This window comes from Mesocricetus auratus, unplaced genomic scaffold, assembly GCF_017639785.1.
Source record: "Mesocricetus auratus isolate SY011 unplaced genomic scaffold, BCM_Maur_2.0 Super-Scaffold_6730, whole genome shotgun sequence".
Taxonomy (NCBI): Eukaryota; Metazoa; Chordata; class Mammalia; order Rodentia; family Cricetidae; genus Mesocricetus; species Mesocricetus auratus.
Window position 1 is genome coordinate 84,771,816 of NW_024429184.1, and position 13,072 is coordinate 84,784,887.

The following is a 13,072-nucleotide window of genomic DNA, read 5'->3' on the forward strand; positions in this document are numbered from 1 at the left end:
GGATACTGATGCCCACGTGTGGAGAACCATTGGTCTAAACACAGATTATTGATTGGTGGCAGGTAGTCCAAGTCTAACTGTACATGTGTGCTGTCAGCTTTCAGGGGACTTTAGTGAACTGACTGTGGAGTCCACATATAAAATCTACTCCCAGCTTCTCTTAAACACTGAAAGCTGACCCTAGTTGAGCATTAATCACAGCTGCCCACTAGAGGAACAAGGTGTCCTCTGACATTCCTGGACAACTCACATTTGCATTAGATGTATGAACCATATAAGTGTGGAGTCTGTGGCCACTGCTTACATAATATTAGCAAACCTGGCATGTAAGCAGCTATGACTTCAGTTATATTTGAATCCATTATTCAATATGCCTTTTCCCATCTCCTTTGTCCACAACAAACATTCCTCATCTGTATCTACTGTGCATTCTTGTCGTTATTTTATCTTAACTTTCTCCCAATGAGTGTTCTTATCCTTCAGAGAAACATTTACTCAAATGGCTCTCACAATACTTAGCTTTATCTTAATACTCCATCACTGTGCAAATTCAAGGGACAGATTACAAAATAACCACTGAAGAAAACCAACTTTAAAAACTATGCAGTTTAAGCCAGCAAGATTGCTCAGTGGACAAAGTAGCTTGTGGCCAAGACTTGTGGCCTGAGTTCAATCCCTGGAAGCTCCATGATGGAAGGAAAGAATTTAATCCCCCACATGCCATGAAATAGGAACGGTCACACACATGCACATGAGCACATGTGCATACACACACAGAATACAATTTTAATGAAAATAAAGAGAGTGCTTCTGTGTGTATGCATGTGCTTGTCTATGCACATGTCTGGTGTGAGGATGCATGCCTGTGTACAGAGCCACAGGTCGATGGCATGTGTCTTCTTCTCTTCACCTTACTTTTAAGACAAGGTGTCTCACTGAACCTGAAACTTACCAATTTGCCTAGACTAGACAGTCAGAAAGCCAGAGGCCTCCTGTCTGCCTCACTAGCATGGGGATTCCAAGTGAAGGACAGACTTGTTCCTTTTTTGTGAATACTAGGGGTGTGCGATCTTAAATTTCCTGTGGTAATTCTGGAGTGCATGCAGGGAATCAAGCTTCTGGCTTACAACATTTGGAACATCTTAAGGTCCTAAACAACAAAGTAATCCAACCTAAGGTCAATGTTCACTCTTCAAGAAAACTAACTTAATTCTTAAGGAAGATAACTGCTGCCATTAAGATTATCATATGAATATATGTCACTAAACATTATCTTGTTTGGTTAACGTTTATATTCTTTAATAGAGAACAATAAGTTTTGTTGTACTAGAACAAATATGGCATTAGTGGATACAGAAGTATTTATAACCGTTTGTGTATACAGCACATGTAAGTCTGAAACTTGCACTAGAAAGATGAAGCAGAGGATACTCTTCACTATGACAAACTACAAATCTTTTTTTTTCAATGTATGATTATTTATTTGTTACCCTTAAAGACGTATTTTTTGACGGGGCTCAGACTTAGAAGTAGAAGCGCTCAGCGAGGACAGCCTATGTCTCTTGGGGATCTGTTCCTGGCGCTTTTCTTTGGTTTCCTTCATTCTCTTGGTCAAAAGTTTAGCATATTCTGCAGCCTCCTTTTTCTTTGTTTTTTTTTTTTTTCTCAGAGCAATGTAACAGTGTTTGTGTTGTAGGACGCTGATTCTTGGGCACTTTGGTCCCGGGATTCTTACCCTCTTTGTTTAAAGGTTTTCTTACAACATATTGGCAGATATCATCTTCTTTAGAGACATCTAAAAACTTTCGGATTCTGCTAGCTCTTTTAGGTCCCAACTAATGAGGAATAGTAATATCTGTCAGTTCAGGAATAACCAAGGTGAGAACATTCATATTGGCATCCATGATGCATCCTTGAACAGACTTGCACTTCCTCTCTCCAGTTCTCCTTGGTCTATATCAAGAATGCCCCTTACTCAACAGCAGGCTCTGCCATGGGTCAAAGCGCCTTGCTTCACAGGAAAACCTTGTTTGTCATTCCCATCACTGATTCAGACCACATGACCCTTCCAGTCTTCACCAAGAGCATCAGCAGCTACTGCTGTGGCTGTGGCCGTGCACTTATAAAATGTACAACTTGTGTTCATCATTCTCTTTGATGAGTTTCTGGAAGTCAGTGGCCGGAAAGGAGATATTCAGCCAACCGTCTGGGAGTTGCCACGAAAAAGAGCACAAACTACAAATCCACAAAGATTTGAATTTTGGAACATCTGAAATTACTGGTATTAAAAATGCTAAGGTTGGCAGGGTTGTGGCAGCACATGCCTTAAGCCCCAACCCTCAGGACACAGGGGTAAACAGATCTATGAGTTTAGGCTGATCTCTGAGTTTGAGGCCAGCATGTTCTAGAGCAAGTTCAAGAATAGCCTGGGTTACACAGAGAAACCCTGTCTCAAAAAAAAAGAAAGAAAGAAAGAAAGAAAGAAAGAAAGAAAGAAAGAAAGAAAGAAAGAAAGAAAAAACTAACAACAACAAAAAACCACTAAGGTTGATATTTATGTACTTATGCTCTTGGATAAATAAAGAAAAAGTAGAAGAGCTTGCTAAAATATTCAAGATAAATTGTTAGGTCCCACTATCTAGTGAGATGGTTCACTCCATCCAAGAATCCTAGCCTAATTCCTAAAGAAAACAACTGCACAAAGTAAGATATTAAAGAATATGCCTCATCATTCTCTTGACTTTGCAAGCATTTTTTTCTTCTTTTAACTGGCCAACAAATTTGACAATTAATTTTATATTCTAAAATATTCTCTTGGGCAATCTGCAAAGTAGATTGACCAGCTTCCCAAAAGCCCACAGTAAACTGTATTACCACTCTCCCCTAAGGACTACCAGAGTCACTTAATTCATGGCCATCAGCTACCTGAGTTGTCCTAAATTACTGGAACGCTGCCATAAGCATGGGCATTTAAAAAAAATCACCTTGACATGAATCATGATTATAGCTGGTCACAAAATCAAAATCATTCTCTTTAGATATAAAAAGTGAAGATCCTTTACATTACAAACTAACCCAGCAAATTCACTGCAATATTGTAAACAGCCCCAGCTCATGAACTTGAAAATTCTAAAAATAAGTTACATTTAAAGCTAGAGTAAAAGTAATTGTGGTACTAAGCAACACAATTAGTAAGCAGATTTCTTTTTTTTTTTTTTTCCTTTTTCAATGACCTTCCACAAAAGCCTGGAATGTAAGACTTAAGAACCATGCAACACAGGTGGCTGTAGTGGGGCTGGAACAACGGGGTCTCAAATAACATGGAACACTTCAGTGACCCAACCTGGTTACAGAACACGAGCGATGAAGAGCACGTCATAAATCAGTATCTGCCAGGTGTTTGCATCCCTACCCTCTCAGAACTCTGAAAAGACATGCAGCTCATTGTACTATGAAGCTGATATCAGCTTGTATTTTACCTAAAATAATGACAAATGCAACTATCAGAAGTTATCCTTAGTTACTGTAACAAACTGACAGAACGTTATCAACCCTTTGCACATGAGCACTTCAGCAGCCTACATTTTACATAAGCCTTTTGAATCAAAAATTCCATTACCACTTATTTCCAATTTTAGACTTGAAAATATTTACTGGTATTTTATCAGTATTATCAATACTAATAATCAGTATTTTATGCATACTGATAGTGATTTTTTATAGTTTCCATTATCATATAAATCTCTCAATGATGTTTTTAAAAATAAACTCTCTGGTTTACCAAAAATGGTATATTATAACATAATTACTAAACATAAGTTATTACTTCAGATAGGAAATACAGCTCAAAAGAAAGCAGTGGGTGGAGTCTTCTGTTCCTCATGTTCTTTTTCTGTTATTGTTGTTGTTTGTTTTTCAAGATAGGGTTTCCCTATGTAGCTTTGTAGACCAGTCTGGCCTCAAACTCAGGAGAGATCTGCCTGCCTCTGCCTCCCGAGTGCTGGGACTAAAGGCATGGGCTACCACCACCCAGCTCTCAAGTTTTTGAAATGGGATTCTTGCTTTATTGCCTAGGCTGGCCTCCCAACTCCTGCCTCACCCTCCCATGTGCCTGGATTCCAGGCACACACAACCATGCCTGACTGAAGCAATTATAAAGTAGCTTCATGTTCTTAGATAAGTATTCTTAACTGCTAGCTAGGATCAACTCTATTCATATTCCCTTTTTAATAGTTAAGGTGGCACGAAAAGTCCTATTCACATAAATGGGTGAGTTCATCTTATGTGACTCAGACCTTCCTTGAGTTGCGTTTTAAAAAGTTTGTGTTCAAATATCACAGTGAGCCATCAAAAAAAAAAAACAAAACAAAACCAAAAACATAAACAAAAGAGACCTTCAATAATCAGTAGGCAGATACATAATGTTCCCTACATTTTGTTAAAAGCACAGGATTTTTTGGTGGAAGAAGTTATCAAGTGATTCATTTCTCAACCCAGGATTCCCAACTGCCCCTCTACTGAAAACATACCATTAGGTACCATTGTAGTCTGCAAACAAGGGAGATGTGTGCTTGTCTCTGAAGGAAAGATTGGTGATAGATCTGCTGAAGGGAAGTACACATGGTTTGTGGAACATCAAGGATATGCTGAAATGGGTTCCTTTCAAATCAGTGTACGGTACGGATGTAACCCATCTCAAAGTGCTTGCATTGTATGAATAAAGCCCTGGGTTTGATCTCCAACACCCTACAGACAGATATCCATGCTAAGTTACATGTCACTTAGAGTCCAAATATCACCTTTCTTAGCCTGATTTATTGTTATTAAAGGTTTTTACCTTGTATGTGCAAGTGTGTTTGCCTGCACATATGTATGTGCAACACAAGGGTAGTGTCTGAAGAAGTCTAAAGAGAGAATCAGGGCTTCTGGAACCACAGTTACAAGCATTTGTGAGCCACCTTGTAGGTGCTGGGAACTAAACACTGGTCTGCTGCAAGAGCAGGAGGTTCTCTTAAACCTGGAGCCAACTGCAGCTTTACGAGAAAAGCTGTATGAAGTACAGTTCACCACTGTATAGATTCTATAACCAAAGCATGGAGGTTTTACTCTCAATTGTTAATTTTCCACTACTTTCCCAGTGTTCATAAACAACTGACATTTTAAAGTATCATTCATGTACCATTTTATTTCTGTGGCTTTTAATACACATGTTCCAGAGATAGTTATGTCCCAATTGGGAAATAAAGATTCAGTATTGCTAAGACCAATTTCCTTATCAGTTAATGAGGGCAATTATTATAAAAGATTCATATACAGAGCAAATAAAATGGTATGTGATGACATTGATGCAGTTTTTAACCAGTGACTGAACAAAGGCTATGTGCCTACTATGTGCTAGGTACAAGCCAGAAGCTGAATGTCGTTTTTTAAAAGTTCCTGCCTAGCCTATACATTCTGGAAGGCAGGGTGATGAGGAAAACCACTAAAATCATTTAACTGTCTTGGCAAATAAATTATGGACAAATAGCAGCTGTTTCTGCATTAACAAAATACTAGCCATGATATCAAAATCTGTATATGTAACTAACCTCTTGAGTTTTTCCAGGGCAGCCGTATCTTGGGTGTGCCAGAGTAAAATCAAGATTATCCTCAAGTAGCAATTTCAAATTCTACAAAATCAAACATCACCAATGCAAACTGTCTAGCAATTCATCACAGCTTTTTAAAAGTATATACAGGGTCTGTAAAGATAGCTCTGTGGCTAAGGACACATTACGTTTGCAGAACCCTGGTTCAGTTACCACCACCTACCCAGACACTCAAAACCATTTGCAGCTCCAGTTCCAGGGGATCCGATGCTCTCCTCCAGCTTCCAGAGGTTCTTGCGTATAAGTAGTGAACATAAACTCATGTATATGGGCAGGCAGGCATGTGCATGTGTATGTGCAGGCAAGCACATGCTTGTACACACACAAAACAGGGATGTAGACAAGGCGCAACAATTGCGAGCGCTTACTGCTCTCGCAGGACCCAAGGTCCGTTCCCAGCACCCATGTCAGAGGGCTCGCAACTGCTGTAACTCCAGCTCCAGGGGATCTAACACTGTTTGTCATGTGTATGTGTCCTTGGGAGAACTGTGGAAACAGTGACACAAAAGGTTTTTCTGTATGACACAGTGACCTCAGATTCTAGGTCTACCAAAGTGGGCTAACACCTCAAGACCTAGAAAGTTTAATGAAATTACTAGGAGAACTGAGCGACCAAATATAATCATGTGAAGGCCACGGTACACACAGCCATGTCCTCCAATCTACCACCCTTGTTAGCTTGAAAACCAAACCCAGGCCTCATTACAAGTTTGTTACAGAGGGATTCATGTGAATCCTGAGAAGTCGGGCAAGCCTAACAATATACTGAACAAACTATTCATCATCAACCTAACAATTTGGAGAGGTATTTTTTTATCCCTAACCATATTTATCAACCCAAATTTCTAAATCCGTGACTCAAACTAGCCATAAAGACTGGATGCTATTAATAATAATTAACTTCATTAAGATAAATATCCTCTACCCACATTTGTTAAGGATATTTCTGTACATAACAGAAAACCATAAATTCTTTGGACAAGAGAATACTAACTGATCAGTTTTCTTTGCTACCTCTTATTCTCTTTATTCATTAAACTGCCTAAGTCATCATCATCATCACCTCTGTCTGGACAAGTCTTAACAGCTCCCAATACAGAGCCTGGTTTCTGTTTATGCTTTTACAATATTCTCCACATGTACTATAACCAGTCCATGACTTCCTGCAAGGAGCTTCAAACAGTAAGTATGCCATCATGCCACACCATTCCCTGTGCTGGCATCAAAACCTGAGTGGACTCGTCAACTCTTCTTTATCCTCAGCTGGGTGCCACTCTCCACTCACTCAACTCCAGCACCTTGACCCTCTTTCTGTACTCACATACTAGGTGCATCTTTTCTTAAAGATTTTTGCACTGGCTCTTTCCTCTGCATAGAATGCTTTTCTCAAGTTTTTGAAGACTGGCCACTTGTCACCCAGAACTCAGTCCAAAAATTACCAGCAGAGAAACTAGTTCTCATCGTTCAACCTAAAGTATCACCTAGTCAATTTTGCATTATTGAGTTCATTGCATAGCACCTGGAATTTTTATGGGTGACTTACCACCCCCAACTCAAATATAATTGCCTGAGACTTTCTGTACAGTATTTCCAAACTGAGAATCATGCTTGCCCAGACTTTGACAATTCCATCCAATAAGTTAATTAGAGGCAAAATGCCACCACACATTTAGCCTGATTAGTCTTTGTTTTCTCTCTTGAATTTAAAAGTACTAAAGTAAAAAATTATAATTAAATGTAATCACCAAATTCTGTATCAAAATTGTTGGTGTAAAATGTAAAAGAAACAATCCCTAGACTCAATCATCTATCACAGAACCACATGCCCATCTCTATTAGTTTTTTAAATTATTTGTATTATTATTGTGGGAGTGTGCTTGAGTGGAATGCATGAGCAGAGGTCAGAAGACAACCGTCTCTCCTCTCATCTTTATGTAAGTTACAGAGCTTGAACTCAGGTCTTAGATTTGCACAGCAAGTGCTCACCCTCTGAGCCTTCTCACCAGCTTTCCCCGACCCCTTAAAACAGTCTTCAGGACCAGGAAGGAGGTTTCTGATCTCCTCGTCACTTCTAGCCATGTCTCAATTTTTTTCTCCTTCAAAGAACCAGCTTCTAGATCCCAGGGCATCTGGCTACTCCACCATTTTTCTTTTTCAGTTCATTATGCTTTGTCTTTTTCATCCCAAATTCTGTCCTTCTAATGACCTCCATCTGTGAATAACTCACCCAAAACTGAGTCCTTGACCTTCCCCTGCCCAACCTCACTTATCTGACTTTACTGTTACAGATTTGTCAAGACAGCAACTCTAGATCCACATCTCAGTGTGGCCTGAGTCTCCACATTCTACTTCCTGTGTGCAGCTCGCCTCTCAAGACTGCTTTCTGCCTCTTCTGACCCCCATCTCCATCAACTGACTATCCTGTTTTCTCAGTCTCCTGTGCCTTCCACACTCCTCCCTAACTGGTATAGTCCCATGGTCTTGTCATCTGTAGACACATTTCATTTTTGTGATCTCCACAATTTCTACTCTCTCACGGTCCTTTTTTTAGCCATTCCAATCTTTGAAATGAGACAGAGCTCAACCAAAGTGGTGTCTCTTTCATTTCTCATCTAGTGATTCTCCACCTTACCGAAGAAAGTTTACTGGAATGCTGTCCTTGTTGACCAATATTATCTTTTTCACATTACAACTCAATTTGTCTTCTGCTCTCACAAAATCTAGTGTTCTGAAGCTAACTAAAGATTGGCATGGTGATGCATGCTACCTTGAATCTCAATGGATTTCTGTGAGTTCAAGGCCAGCCTGGTCTACACAGTGAGATCAGGGGCACTGAAGGTGATGTAGAAACCACATCTCAAAAAAGAAAAGTAACTAAAATGTCAAACTCAATAAAATGTTGTCCTCCTCTGGCCAGTCCTTCAACAGCAGCCGTTCTATTTTCTGGAATGTGTATCTTCTCTCCTTTGCCCTACCTTACAAACTAGTGATCTTTTTCTCAATCCATCTACCTTAGCCAAACTCTAGATCATCTCAGGGCTTGATCCTGTATGTGTCTGTGTCTGGAATTCACAAGTCCCATTTCTTGGAATATTGTGTGTGTGCCAGTGACTTTCCAGCTGACCTCTGTACTAGTCCAGTGTGCCCATTGCACCGTACATCCGCATTTGAGTATTCCAGGAACCTCAACCTGGCACCGTCAGTTCACTTCCATCCACCGTATTCATTCTTCCCCTAAGTGGATCAGAGTAAGCAGCAAGCCCATCCACCCCCTCCATCTAAAACACAGGGGCTCACCTCAAGTCTTCTGCCGTTCTCTACATCCAATCTGCCAGCAAATCCCGTTAATAATTCCATTGTGTCCAGCACCACACATCTCCTAAGTCTTGGCCATTCCTCACTAGACAAAACTATTTCCTCACTTCCACTTTTTTCCATTTCCTAACAAACTTCAGTACTCTGTATTCAGTACGTACCCACACTTGACCACTAGTAACCCTTGAAAAGACCTCCATGCTGTACTAATTCTATCACATGTGAAGTATCCACTCCCTCTCTACCCAACTATACCTATAGGCACTTTCTCTATAAGTCAGAAGACACATTCACTTTGTATTCAATTGGAGTGGAAATCCTGAGAAGGCTGAAAGTAAGGATAAGTAGTTCTTACCACAATACACCATACAAGTAATGCATGACAGTGAATGGAACATAGAAGCCTCAGACATTTATTCAGCAACTGAGAGGTCCATAATCAGGTAAATGGTTACTCTGCGCTACATCAAATGGCCTGGCCCATTTTTCTCCCCTCACACTTTGCTCTCCTTTCTGCTTTAGAAAAAAGGTTAAGTTTTTCAGCTACAAATTTATTTGAGGTTCTAATGAAGATAAACTTTCTGTAGGAGAAACATCCCCCAAAAAGTATGGCACACAATTCAAAGGATCCTAGAAGCATCTGCGGCACGCACACACAAGTTTCAATCTTTTATCCTCATTTGGGTTCCTTCCAAGCTGTTTTTCAATATTTAGAGAAAGCTGTTCTAACCATCTTATAGGGTGGTTAAAACATACACATACAAAAACAGTATGTTCAGGATTGCATGTTACCTAAAAGAACATGTAAGAAGGGGGAAACTAATCAGAACAGAGTTGAGGAGCAGGGAAATGTTTTTCCACTGGATATCCTTTCACTATTTACCCACATCATTTCACCTAATAAATCCAAATCATAAAACTTCCAAAAACTAAAAAACTTTCAAAGACCAAGCATAAAACATGCTTTCTGAACCTTCCAATGTGTGGAAATTGGTTATATAAAGGTCACCAAGTCCGTTCCAATTCTGATTTAGTCTCTACCCTCCTTGATTTTTCCACGGCATTAACAAAAAAACATTTTCTATACTTCTATAATACTGTATTTTCTTGACTTGGCTCTTACCTTGGGAAAGTCCTTTTCAAATTCCCATGGGAGTTTTTATTCATCTCATCTGCATTCTGCAGTGTGAAAAAGTACCTTTCCTATGTGTATCTACACCGAACACTACAAGAGACAAATCACTAGGGCAGGAATCCTCAAGTAATGAACTTATGAGAACCAACATGCTCCTCTTTAGGAAACCTAAGAGATACAACTACTGTCACTCCATCATCAGCTTCACCCCAACCCACTCCACGGGTTGTCCCCTTGCCAGCAACCACCCCATGGACAGCTCATACACACACACACACACACACACACACACACACACACACACACACACACACAGCTGTCTTACTTTAGAGTAGCAGTCTACAAGCATAAGGAGCATGTGTGCAAACAGAGAAAGAAGCAAGTGAACAGGGAAGGGCTAGGTTCATTCTTTTGATAATAAGCCACTGCTATAGGAATGCCACAATGCTCCAAAAAGCTAGCATTAACCCATTATCAAAGTGGAAGTCTATTACTTACACTTCCCACTAGGCCACCCTGTCAACAGCTCTTCCACCTTAAAATCACAGTGCTGAGGGCCAAGTCTCCAGACAGGAACCTCTAGGACACAAACTACAACCAAACTACAGCAGTAACTAAAGCCACGATTTTAGAAAGCGTCAATTCTCCCTGTGACCAGCAGGAACTTAAATCTACTGATTTCTCTTGATTCTTCTCTTTCTATACCTCCTGAGAAGCCATTAATTTTGGGCCATTATTTCTCTGGACTAAAACAGCCCAATTAGCTTGCCTACTTCCAGCTTCACCCTTTTCTAATCCAGTCTCCATACTTCGAAGTAAGTCTAAACTGAAGTGCAAACCAAGTCACTAACTTACATGTTTTTTAAACTCTACAGCTATTGCCCCCAAGTTACACTACGGGGCTATAAATTGTATGTTTCATTACTTGATGAGGATAATTGAAGCAAGTATCTTCTGTGTGTCTGAGAATCTAGGATACAGTCATATATTACCCAACTCTACACCTGTAATCACAGTAACATTCTAACTACTCCCACTACCCAAGCTAATTAGTGAAGAATCAAAGATGGCAGACTGGACACAGGACTGATCTCTCCCAAAGGAATAGAATGGCTTTACTTTCCAAAGTACCAGGTCTGAGTACATAGAGGAAGCCAGTTAAAGAACTGCGTACTCCCAAGGGAGTGGCAATGCTGCTAAGCTAAACTCAGAAAAAGACTTGCTCCACACAATGTTATAATTTAAGAAAAGCAACACACAAGAGAAAGATGCCATGCTACAGGGTTCAAGCAGAGGGGTTATTAGGGAAAGGGATCATAAAAAGGGAAAATGGGAAGGGGGAGATCAGCCTCCGGAGACAGGAGCAGCAGTGGGGGGGGAGAGATGAAGATGGGGGAGAGAGAAAGAGAGAGAAGGATGGGAGGTGGGCAGGGTCCTTTTAAAAGGAAACATAGTGAATGTGCACAGGTGGTGCTCTTAGTGGCTGCATCTGAGGATGTATCATCAGAATTCCAAGGAGAGGCCAGTACAGATGCCTGAATACTAACAAATATCAACTTGGAAAATACATCGTAGGGCATATTAACATCAGGGTATTCGTACTTTAAGTTTTGTAGCTTCACTTTTAAAACATTTATATTACAGTATTAAAAAACAGAAACAAAAGAAATTCAGTTTAATGTAGGATTTTTAATGCAAGCAAGCTTCCCAAGTTCCCTAAATCCTTTGCATTTACAACCTAATATAGATCATTCCAGAATATCTCCAACTGAATTTTAGAAATTATCTTGTTTTAAATTAATATTTACTCTCTCCTCCCTCTTCCACCGTTCATGCAAGCACATGTGCGTGTGCATAAACGTGTCCTCCCCTTCCACGTTTACATGGGTCCTGGGAATGTAACTCAGAGCATCACACCTGGCAACAATGGCCTTTAACTGCTTAGCCATCTCGCCCACCCAAAATTATCATCTTGTCTCTACTGACTCCTTAAAATGTCAAATCCTATCTCTTAAACCTTGAGATATCTTGGAAATCTCTCAGTGTATTTTTTGGGGGTGCATATATATACACATATATGCACAAAAATATTTTACATGTGAAGCTAAGATTTTGCCCTTTCATCTAAAACTGTGCTGTCCAACAGGATAAGCACCAGACATACACATCCACACATTAGCCACAGGTGTAGCTATAACTAATAGAATTCCATCCCAGAATGCTGCACTGTGAGAAAACTGCCATCACTTCACCACACCCTAGTTGGTCACTTACACATTATTGTGAGCCATCTGTCCCCATTAGCTCCAGTGTGATCCTCAGTAACCCAATTGGTATTTCAACTATTTTATCACCTTGAAAGATTGGGTTGCCTGCAACCAATTATAGCAGTGGCAAGAAAAATCAATAAAGTATAATGAAATCAAGAATGCAATCAAATTGGGGGGTTAGATTAAGTCTAAATTTGAGAAAAGCAAGAACAAAAACTGCAGTGTATGTTAACCCAAAGCCAATGCCCACTCCATCCCTTACCCACTGGAATATAATTAAAAACCATTTTGCAAGGATCTTCAAAGTAGCCAGGCGGTGGTGCCGCATGCCTTTAATCCCAGCACTGGGAAAGCAGAGGCAGGCAAATCTCTGTGAATTCAAGACCAGCCTGGTCTACAAGAGCTAGTTCCAGGACAGCCTCCAGAGCTACACAGAGAAACCCAGTCTCAAAAATAAAAAAAATCTTCAATTCTTCAGAGTAGTCTTTCCAATTACACTTGAAAATACCATTCATTAGCAATAACCTCTTTATTATAGAAGACATACATCAATACTCTTTAAAACCTTACTTTGTTGACTGTACCTCCAGTTCTAAAAATAAATTTTTAAATTAAAAAACAGAATAATGTACATTAGCCAAGCTTACTACATTAGAGTTTTCTGTCAGCTCTCTTTCTACAGTACTATCAGGAAAAACAACATC

The 13,072-nt window shown here is 39.9% G+C and overlaps 1 protein-coding gene across 2 annotated transcripts in view; it reads right to left on the reverse strand.

Annotated features, from left to right (window-relative positions):
• The window catches only part of Mbd2 (methyl-CpG binding domain protein 2), a 61,550-nt gene that overhangs the window by 34,672 nt on the left and 13,806 nt on the right, over window positions 1–13,072 (reverse strand). The window lies entirely within an intron of this gene.